Raw genomic sequence first — 12,171 nt, 5'->3', positions numbered from 1 at the left:
TATATTTACACATATATCTCTCTAGGTTAAATGGTTAACTCTTTGAAATTTGGGGATTTATTTTATCAATCTTTTCTTCCCCAGAACTTAATATATTTTATTGCATTGAATAATTCAGCAAAAATGTCATGTGAAACTGTATATATATATATATATATATATATATATATATATATATATATTATAGTTTTTACTATTCAAATCATTAAATGAGGAAATGCATACGAAATATGTAATGAAGCACTATTGTTTTGATACCTTTAGAATTATATGTCCACATTCAATGGTTACACAAATCGTCTTTGGCTAGATAATATAAAGGAAAACCACGTTTGAAAGATTGCTTCAATACTTCTGGCATTTAACAGATTTATCTTCATTTTGTTATCATGTGCCCTTTAAAGTAAATTTTAAGATGAAATATTCTAACTTCTGACTGAGATTCTACAATGGTGACATAGTCAGCATTTTCAACCAATTCTGTGTTTTGAGCCTGATAAAGATTTTAAAATTCTTTGTTCTTAAGCATCAAACTGGGGAGAAAAGGATGGAAGCATTACATGGTTTTATTTAGTACTAGAGGCCCAATGCACGAAGATTTGTGCAAGTATGGGCCTTCCTTCTCCTGGCTGCCAGCACCACCTTCGCTCCACCTGGAGCTGCCTTTCTGCCTTCCTACGCTGCCCAGAGGCCTGGAGTGGCTGGGGCAGTGCGGAATGCCTGTGTCGTTGCCATGGCGATGATGCAAACGTCCCGTCCCATCCCTGGCCACTCAGCGCCTGCATATACAAATTAACCCCCATCTTTGTTGGGTTAATTTGCATGCTCACTCCTGATTGGCTGGTGGGCATCGCAAAGGTACGGTCAATTTGCATCTTACTCTTTTATTAGTGTAGATGGTGTTCCCATCTGAGAGTAAATAGATTCCTCGCTGCCAACCAGTTGGGCTTCAAATGTGTGTTCTTTGAAATAATGCTCTGATGATGACACTATCACCAAATAAAGACCAACCATTCCATTTTTGACAACAAATTATAACAAAGCACTTTCAAACTCCAAAATTATCAAAATTAACTAGTTCCTTATTGGCCTCTTAGCACAATTATTTAGCTATTTTCCAATGGGATTAGTAAATTCTAAAAGTTCTAAGAGTTATAGATTTTCACTTAAATGAAATTAAAAATAGTCCTCACAAAGCAAGAAAAGGATTTTTTTTCAGTTAAAAACATCACTTTATTGACATTTTTTTCTAATATTGAAAATTATTAGTTTTCATTAGAACTTTCCTAGAGACATCTAAAGCAAGTTATAAAAAAAAGATTTTAAATTTTGTTCACTTTCCAAATGCTCAAAAATTATGTGATAATAATATCAATCAAGAAGTCAAGAATTAGTGAGAAAGTGGTTTTTAAGGATTAGATCTTGTTAGAGGATAAGAAAAAGTCTCTCTCTCACTCTTTCTCTCTCTCTTTGTTCTTATGCAGAGTTCTGACGATGTGAATTTCAATAAAGATTATAAGAAGTTTTATTCATATTCGAAAGTGGATCAAATCATATAAATTTCTCTGAACTGACAAGGAATTAAGAGGAAATGGCCTGCAGGAGAGAACAAGGTATTTGAGACTCCTCATCAGCAGTCTAATCAGGTGGGGGACCCAGTGGCAGTTCTAAGCAGCCCACACAATCACTCTGGAATTTGCTGCTAGTAAAATACCTTCCCATCTTAAAAGTCACATTCTATGATTGTCACCTGAATGGAGTGATCGGGGTAGAATAACAAGTGTAAAACATTTTATTAAATGTTTCTTCGTTTGTGCTTTGGTATCACCCACCCACTCTGCTTATGTTTTCATACTAACCATCTTATATACACCCTCAGGCAAATGTGCATATATACCAGAATAGTAAAACATAAAGTGATATAATATGCATAATTACTACACCACAGCTTAATTTTATATTTTTAGAGTGTATAAGAACATGTAAAAAATTCCTCTCCCACAAATGAAATGCTCTTCGATATTTAGTTTTGAAAAGGTTATCAGCCCTAATAAAAACTTTAAAACTAGGCAAACATCTATAAAATAGTTCATCTAGATAGTGTTTGACAAACATAGATTATATAAATCCTAGGAAAAGGGGAAACTCTCAAAACATGAAAATATGCCACATTGACGAGACATTGCTTAACCCAGAGGCTACCTGCAAACAAGCACCAACCACCTCCATGGAGTTATTAACAAAATGTTGTGTTCCTGTGGAGGAGAGGACAGGAAGGTCTGTGAGATGCAAATTTTATTCAAAACCATTAGACAGACACAGAGATAGAGAAATGGTTGCACACATCTTTTCATGACTCTCCTCACTTCTTTCCAATCTCCCTTTCAAGATGGAAGCAGCACAGATGAAATACACAAATGGCAATTGAAGAATAAAAAATTGGAAATTTTTGACTAAGCTGAGGTAATATTGTTTCAACAATGAATGAATATTCACTGAGCCCTCTTTAAGGTTTCAAGGCACTTGTCTAAGCATCAGAAATTAAAAAGGAAGAGAAAGAGAGAAAGAAAGAAAGGAAAGAAAGAAAGAAAGAAAGAAAGAAAGAAAGAAAGAAAGAAAGAAAGAGAGAGAGAAAGAGAGAAAGAAAGAAAAAGAAAGGAAGGAAGGAAGGAAGGAAGGAAGGAAGGAAGGAAGGAAGGAAGGAAGGAAGGAAGGAAGAGTCTCTGCTATAATTGTTTTAAGAATGATTTGATAATGACAGTATCACCAAATAAAAAGCAACCGTTTCATTTTGACAACAAATTACAACAAATCACTTTCAAACTGGAAAATTAACTAGTACATAACTAGGACATAAATGCTACCTTTGAATTTCAGGTTGCTGAAATGAGCACTTATCCTAACTTGGATTTTGGAAGAAAGTGAAGATGAAGGATGCCTAGAAAAACAAAGAAATTATACAAATTAGCCTCTTAAAGTATGCTTATATCTTTATTCTGTTTGAAACTTGTTCAAATACATATAAGCTACATGCTTCCTTCTGTCAAATTGTGCCTGTTTCTATAAAATAATCTATTTTCTCTTTTGTAAATTAATTAACCTTCTGATATAAGCTAAATGTTTTTGATTATTAAATTGTGTACTTTGCTATAAAGTGTGAAGCCACGTGAATCACTAATTGGTGTGGAGAAGAAATAGTAGAGACAACATTTACACCTCTGTGACCACCCTTCTCACACCCAGGAAACCTCACTTATCAGGAAATTAAGTTTTCTAAATTAATGTAAGGACCTCTATGGCCCTTCTCTATTATTTCAATCCCTTCTCTAAATGGAATAAGAGAAAAGCCATCAATATAAAGAAAGATAGTAGAGTGTCAATAAATATGTAATAATTGAATACTTAAATAAGAAATTAGCATATTCTTCCTAATGCCTTAAAAGTTTAGTCTCTAAAGGAATCACCTGGTCAAAATCGACTTCAGTCCTTAAACCATCACTCCCAGTGGAAACTCAGGCACAGTCCCAGCCCTCCTATTCTCCAGAGTTAGGATTACCTACTATTGGTTTTCAGGTAAAAGTCTGAAACTGCTCCCATACACAGAGGGCAGAGCGAGCCTGAAGAAAGAGGCAGACCACTCCAGATTGGTAAGTGACACATTTAATCAGCAAGGGAAGTTATACACAAGGCTTGTCTTGGGTGGCCACAATCAAGCTTTGTTACTGCTTTTGGACCTTAATCCATGGCAGTTCATGCCCTCCTGGCTGTCAAAAGGGCATGCTAAAGTCTTCAATCTATTATCCTGCTCTCCCACCTTGTCTGCTAGCCCCAAAGATAGCACAGTGGTAGACAGCCACATGTCCCTCTCTAACCTCAGTTCTTCTTTCAACTTCCTAACAGAGCTTCAGACTCTAGTTGGGCATTGGGGGCCAGCCACCCTGCCCACCATTAAAGACCATCTGTTGCAGCAGCCACTCTTTTCTCCTCCTTGCCTCAGTGCATTATACTGTATATGCTCAAGCAAAAGCATCAAAGTTACTGGTGTTTCTGGGCCATTCCTTCCCACATAGAGGTTGATGGCCAACTTGGGATTTCCCCTACACAATCCTCTTTCCCCAAAATACTTTTTTTTCCCAGTATCCTGACTGTCTCTCCAATTATTGGTTCATAAGTTCAGGAATTCACCGGGAAGTCGGGGGGGGGGGGGAGGGGAGGGCGTGTTAAATATGAAACTTGCCTTTGTACATGTAGGGCAAAAGAGATCAAAGCAAGAGGCAGGACAGTCCAAATTGGTAGGTGGCAGGTTCCATAAGCAAGGGAAGTTATATACAAGGCTAGTCTTGGGAGCTGCAAGACAAGTAGATCTCTGCACCATCCACAGACTCTTAAAGTTTGTATAGGGTGTTTAACTGGGTTCAATCATGTATTTAGCCCAAATGGTCTCAACAACAGATTGCTCTCTCTAGGCTGTGTCCTTAAAACAGTCCTAGTGTGGGGATGGTGGGCAGAGAAGGAAGTGAGGAACCTCCAATTGCCTGGGTATATTCGCTCTTACATCAACCATCAGTCACTCCCTTTTAATGTCCTCCTCCAACACCTGCTAACCAAAACTAAGGTCAAGATCAAAGATTTCAGGGATAATCCTTGGGCTCCTGTGTCCCTTGAGTCACAGAACACCCAAACTCTCAGTGTGATTTGCTCCTTCAGATTTTACTACCTGCCATGATCTCTGCTCCATGGACTAGTTACCTTGCTTCACCACTCTCTCCTTTCATAGCTGTGGCTTCTTCCCAAGTTTTGCTCCATCTCACATGTTTTGCCCATCCTGACACACACATATAAACACAAACATGTATTTTAGGACATGATAGCTCTGATTAGAACCTTTAAGAATATCTACTAGTAGATCTCACTCTCCTTATTTTACTCACCATTCTATCCTGCACATAGTGTTCAGGGTACTTATATAAAATAACCTATTACTCAGAACCACATTTCAGCTTATGTGTCCCTGCTCTCTTTCCTTGCACTATAAATCCATGTGTAGCCATATACAACCTCCAGGGAGCCCTTTCTTACTATTTATGAATATTTAATTTGTATTTGTCTTTTTGCATATTTGCATTTATCATGATTTACTGAGTGCTTTCTATATGCCAGGAATTTCTAAACACTTTATATATAATTTTTCCCTCTAATATACCACTAGCAAATAGGATATTATGATATTACTAGAGACCTTGTACACAAAATTTATGCTGGGGGAGGGTGTGTCCCTCAGCCCAGCCTGCACCCTCTCCAATCTGGGACCCCTCAAGGGATGCCCGACTGCCCGTTTAGGCCCAATCCCACTAAACGGGCAGTCAGACATCCCTCTCACAATCCAGGACTGCTAGCTCCCAACCACTCGCCTGCCTGCCTGTCTGATTGGCCCTAACTGCTTCTGCCTGTCAGCCTGATCACCCCCTAACCACTCCCCTGCTAGCTTGATCAATGCCTAACTGCTCCCCTGCCAGCCCGATTGCCTCTAACTGCCCTCCCCTGCAGGCCTGGTTGCCCCCAACTGCCCTCCCCTGCTGGCCCGGTCACTCCTAACTGCCCTCCCTTGCAGGCCTGGTTGCTCCTAATTGCTCTCTCCTGCTGGCCTGGTCGCCCCAACTACTCTCCCCTGCTGGCCCGGTCACCCCTAACTGCCCTCCCCTGCTGGCCTCGTAACCCCCAACTGCTCTCCCTTGGAGACCTGGTCCCCCACAACTGCCCTTCCCTGCAGGCCTGGTTGCCCCCAACTGCCCTCCCTTGCAGGCCTGGTCCCTCCCGACTGTCCTCCCCTGCTGGCCATCTTGTGGTGGCCATCTTGTGTCCACATGGGGGCGGCCATCTTTGACCATATGAAGGCGGCCATCTTTGACCACATGGAAGAGGCCATCTTGTGTGTTGGAGTGATGGTCAATTTGCATATTACCCTTTACTAGGTAGGATACCCCAAGCCTTAAAATTGACTTAGAAAGTCTAAACCATTTGACCAAGAGGCAGAACTGTAGTTCTTAGCTTCCTTTTCCAAAGCAGTTATTGCAGCTGCAATTGTTACCCCAGCTTTCTTTGACAATTACTCTTGGATTGTTCTTTGTTGTTGGGTTTTTTATTTTTCTGGTAAGGCTTACATCATGATAATTTCTTTCCTTGCTCTCATGATTTTACAATTAAAACTATATAGAGCTGGGCCTTATTTCTGGTTTAAAATTATTATTTTAAAATATTTCTTGATATATATTTCCTTCTCAATAATTTAGCTGCATTTTCACCATTAAAACAGAGCTAATTTATCAACTATAAACATATTTTTTTGAAATCAGTGCATAGAAATGATAACTTCATTTAAAAAGAATAGGCTGAGGATTGTTGCCTTAGGGGAAAGAGCATACAAGGAAACTACAGAGAACCAAGACTCAAACTTTTGGCTTTAAGTTCTAAAAAAAGTTTCTTAGAAGCTTATTAAATGAAGCTATGGGGGTGGGGGGATATATAATAAATGAATAGGAGCAATATAACCTTTAAAATAAATTATCTTAGCCTGGCTGGTGTGGTTCAGTAATTGAGCATCCACTCATGAACCAGGAGATCACAATTGGATTCCCAGTCATGCCCCCCTGTTACAGGCTCCATCCTGATTAGAGGTGGGCAAGAGGCAGCCGATCAATGACTCTCATCATTGATGTTTCTCTCTCTCCCTCTCCTTTTCTCTCTCTGAAATCAATAAAAACATATTTTGAAAAAATAAAAAATAAATGATCTCGACTGGGCAGTGCTGGCGATGTGGAGCTACCTGATCCATCTGAGATGACAGAGGTGGAGAATACACTGAAGTGACTTCAGAGCCAGAAGGGAGTGCAGGGAATCATCATGGTGAACACAGAAGGCACTCCCATTAAGAGTACCATGGACAATCCCACCACCACACAGTACACCACCCTCATGCACAACTTCATCTTGAAGGCCCTAAGCACCATGTGTGAAATTGACCCCCAGAATAACCTCACTTTCCTTCAAATTTGCTCTAAGAAAAATGAAATTATGGTTGCAGCAGATAAAGACTACTTCCTGATTGTGAATCAGAATCCAATGGCGTAAGTCACTCTCTTGGCTCCATGCATCATTCCTTAATTTAATGCCCCCCAAGAATAATAGTGTTAATCATGTCAACCAACTGGCAGGTGAAAATCACCTTAGAGTCCATGTAGACCAATCCAGTGACTAACGTGGGCTGCAGCTCCACCCCACCCACCAAAGGCAACCCTCTGCTGGCCAGTCACTCTGAGTTCCCAGGAGGCCCTCTTTCCTCAAGTCTAGGTTTCAGAATGAGAGCTTATGAGAGGCCCACACCCTGCTTCCTTCTGACATTCAGTTCACTTTGTTGCCTTGAAAAAGGCTGCTTTTCTTTGAAAATAATTGAAACTTGAAAAAAAAATTTTAAATTATTTTCTTTTATATAATTACTAGAGGCCCGGTGCACAAAATTCATGCATGGGGGTGGGAGGGACCCCTCAGCCCAGCCTGCATGCTCTCCAATCCAGGATATCTCTCTCACAATCCTGGACCACTGGCTCTTAATTGTTCACCTGCCTGCCTGCCTGGTTGCTCCTAACTGCCCCCCCCTGTTGACCTGATCACCCCTCACTGTCTCTGCATGCCAGCTTGATAGCCCCTCACTGCCCCCCCCTGCCGGCCTAATCGCCCCCAACTGCACCCCCTCCACTGGCCTGGTTGCCCCTAACTGACCCCCCCCCGCCAGCCTGGTCACCTCTTACTGCCCCCCCCTGCCGACCTGGTTGCCCCACACAGCCTGCTTGTTCAGTAGTTTGGCTGTCCCTCACTAACCCCCCTGCCAGCCTGGTCGCCCCATGCAGCCTGCTTGTTCAGTTGTTTGGTTGTCCCTCACTAACCCCCCTGCCTGGTCATAGGCAGCCATCTTGTGAGGGTGTGATGGTCAATTTGCATATTACCTCTTTATCATATAGGATTTGTCATTATAACTTTTTTTATTAAGTCATAGTTCTATGCTCAACCATTGAGCCACACCAGCCACGCACCACCATTATAACTTTTTATTTAGTATTCTGATGGCATAATAAGTTTATTAAAAATTCTAAAAATATACCAATTTTTATGTATTTGTTTCATTTATTTAAGTTACAAACACTCTAGTAGCCTGGTAAAACATTTTGTTTTTATTGCATTAATTCAATAGGTGTAGACATTTCAAGTACAGATAAGGTCCTAGCAAACTTTTATAAAAGTCCATCACACAAATTCAGAGTCATCATATCTATCTAGGACTCTAAAAATCTGAATTTTCAACAAGCACCAGAGATGATTCTAATAAATGCAATGTAAAATCACATCTGTGAAATACAGATTGGTCAGAGGGCCTTGGACAAGAATAAAAGGGCCAACATTATAGATCTTACTTACATGACTCTTAGAAAATCTGATGTTTTTTGTTTTTTTTTACTATATTCTCATTGCCAGTGACATAGGAGAGTAAATTAAATATGAATTTTCAACAAAGAATATATTATTTCTAAACTTTGACTTTTTAAGATATAACATCACAAATCTTAATTTATATCATATTGTTTATTAAATCCAAAATTAAATATGCAAATTTTTACCTCCAGTAATCTTTTTTATTATAAAGAATGTATATTCAAATTGTATTTAATTTATAAGAAATAGTTCCCTAGATTTGAACATGAGACTATGAGGTCTATACATTTGTGATCTTGTGATTTGAGGAGATTAAAGTACTGAGAGAACTTTTGGGAATTATTAAATAAAAATCCTTATTTTAAAAGTTCTAAATTATATGCTACAGAAAACAATTTCTGAATAGCCCAGAGTTCACTTAGCAAAAATGCAATTATATACCCCCACTTTTTTTTTTTACCAAAGTTAGAGAAAATATAAAAGAAAAAAATATCTGAGGTAAAAGAAGGGAGGTTATTTAATTTCCTTGATTTGCTCCACGGTAGTATTACACTTATATCTGCAGAATGACTCTAAGATAGTATTATAAAACAATGATCCAGAGACATTTCAGAAACATATTTATCAAGGACAACTTGACTTTGACCACAACACCCTATGATATAAGCAAAGAGCACTGATACTTGTAAAAAATACACAGTCATAAAGGCAAAAACAAAGGATGGCCATGTCTACTTTTAGTCTACCAAAAACAAAATTGGTGTACAAGAATTCTGGTAAAGTATTACTAATAGTTATATTATTGAACTTTTAGTACGTGCTCTACAATGTTAAAATATGTTTATACCATGTCAACCTGTTACAATCAGAGAAAATACCAATAAGTATGACAGTGATTATCTCTTTGCAGAGACCTCACAACTAAGAAATATCAGATTCTTCACTGGTATGCAGGGCCTTCTTTCACTAAACCATGTGCTCAGATTAAGTCTCTAAGTTAAGAATAAATTTTTATTACTTCATCTAATGTAACTCTCTCTTAACCACATTCTCTCCAATTGTCTTAATTTCTTTCATAGTATATATAATTATCTGTATTTTTGTTTTCTTTATAAATAACTAGGAAGTGTACTCCATAAATATGGCACCAAGTTACTCGCTTCTCTACTGTATATCTTGAAGAGTGACTAGGATGGATTAAGCACTTCTTAGCTTTGTTTAAGGTATTAAATAACAAATGGAGTCATTTTTTTCTTTTCTCTTTATCTTTCCTTTTCCTTCTTTCCTTCCTCCCTTTTTCTCTTTTGTTCCATATATGTGTGTGTGTGTGTGTGTGTGTGTATATATATATATATATATATATATATATATATATATATATATATTCTCTTTCTATTTACAACTTGGTTTTGTGTCTATAAAATGAAGCCACAAGAAGATATATTTTTGGTATATAGTAGAAGAGATCCTAAGAATATATCTGTTTATTTTTGTCAATAACTGTAAAATGTCCAAGATTTTACTTTACTCACAAGCTAAAAATTCAGCCTGCCATGATTTTATAGATGTTGACAGAAGCAACAAGGACTTTACTGCTTGTGGTACAACTGGCTATATGAGCTTCAAGTTCACATCAGTTTGTCCTTGCTGCCCGAGACCCATGTGATGATGCACAGACATCTAGGTGATTCCGCACACATAGTGGTATGTGTCACAGAAGAGGAACCCCAAGCTTAGGAAAGCTTCAAAGGGCAAACTTTGCACCAGTGGGAGAAATTACTTAAGTTTATTATTTAGGAGGGAAACACTGTACCTTCCCAAGGCCATTTGTTATACCAGTTACTTCATTTATTATACAAATAGCCTCGGGAAGCTAGTCCACAAGGCTGACAATCCATGCAGACCTCCAAAAGATGCAAGAAGAGTCACCTCCCATCACTATCCAGAATCTGATAAAATAGTGCTACTTACTAGCATATGTTTTTTATTGTTCTTTTGCTCAGGATTCTTTTCCTCTCAATTAGCATGAATTAGTCTGCACTTAAATTTCAATATATATATATATATGTATACACACACACACATTATATATATATATATATATATATATATATATATATATATATATATATATATATCCCCATTGGATAGAAATTGAACAATGTAATAATTTACATGTTTAAAAAATGCTTATGTGTATATACATGTCAGCATTACTCCATTGTGTAAAACTGATCTTCGTAGCTTTTTAGACTAGGATTTAGTCTTTTTAGCAATTTCCCAATAGAGACTCATGTTTATATTATCTACCCTTGGCATTACATAATGGAAATGAAACTTTACCTTTGTATTCTTCCTCCCAAAACACCATAGCCCTAGTCCAATCAGAAGAAAAACACCAGACGCATACCAATTGATTGACGTTCTACAAAATACCTATTACCCTTCAAATCTCTTGTTATCAAAAACAGGGAAAGTGGGAAAGGGTCACAGCCAAGAGGAACCTACAGAGACATAACTAAGGATACTGTTTACCCTGTGTAGGAACCTGGAACAGAGAAAATACATTAGGTATTTATATTGATTCATTTATTATAACAAATTTACTATATTCATTAATATGTTAATAATGGGGGAACTGGATTTGAGGTATGTGGGAACTCTTTGCTCCATCTTAGCAATTTTCCTCTAAATCTAAAACTTTCCCAGAAATAAGCATATTTAAAATATATTGATTATCTCACAGAATACTTTAAAAGTTTTGAATCAAGGTAATGAACATATTCATTACCCCCCAATTTTTCTTTGTGCCCCTTTGTGATTCCCTATACAACCATTTTCAGGCAACTACTAATATGCCTTCTTTACTATGAAATCACTTGAAGTTTCTAAAATTTTATATAAATGAAATCTATAGAATGTACTTTCTTTGGTCTGATTTATGTCATCCAGCATAATTATTTGGGGATCCAGTCATTTAGTTATGGGTATCAACAATTCAATTCATTCCTTAGTGTTTCTAGGAAATATATTTTATACGAATGCACCACAATTTTTCTATCCATGCACCTATTAATGGACACACATACACATTAATATATATAATTTCCTTCTGGAAAACAATTAAAAATAAAATGACTACATGATATGGTAACTGCAACTTTATACTTATAAGAAACTGCCAAACAACTAATTTGTAGTAACAGTTTGTGTTCCAACTAATAGTACATGAGATATATTCTCTCCAGCATTTTGCTTTACCAGTTTTTTTTTATTTTCATAATGTAATAGATGCATAATGCTATCTCATCATTTTAATTTTAATTTTGCAAATAACTAATGATTTCGCACATCTTTTTATATGTTGTGTGTACTTCATATATCTTCTAAGTAAAGTGTCTATTCACATATTTGCCTAATTTTTAATTGGTTTGTTTGTTTTCTTTTTTTCCCTTTTTTTTCTTTTAATCCTTATTGTTGAAAGTACTACATAGGTCCTCCTTTTCCCCCCCATTAACCTCTTTCAGCCCACTTGCTATTCATTGTTATTGATGAATTATTGAAACATAACATTATATTAGTTTAGGATGAACAGCATAATGATTTGACATTTGTGTTTATTATTAAATGCTCACCACACTGTCTAGTTAACATCTATAACTCTACATAGTTACAGATTTTTTCTTA

At 37.3% G+C, this 12,171-nt stretch overlaps 1 pseudogene across 1 annotated transcript; it reads left to right on the top strand.

Annotated features, from left to right (window-relative positions):
• The first annotated feature begins 6,837 nt into the window (after positions 1-6,837).
• LOC308244079 (dynein light chain roadblock-type 1-like) lies at positions 6,838-7,128 on the top strand (annotated as a pseudogene). Its single transcript has one exon. The product of its transcript is annotated as a dynein light chain roadblock-type 1-like (transcript).
• The last annotated feature ends 5,043 nt before the right edge of the window (positions 7,129-12,171 follow it).

Source organism: Plecotus auritus, assembly GCF_963455305.1.
Source record: "Plecotus auritus genome assembly, chromosome: 3".
NCBI classification, from domain to species: Eukaryota; Metazoa; Chordata; class Mammalia; order Chiroptera; family Vespertilionidae; genus Plecotus; species Plecotus auritus.
The sequence above is the reverse complement of the archived record's forward strand: the minus strand, read 5'-3'. Positions and strand labels throughout refer to the sequence as shown.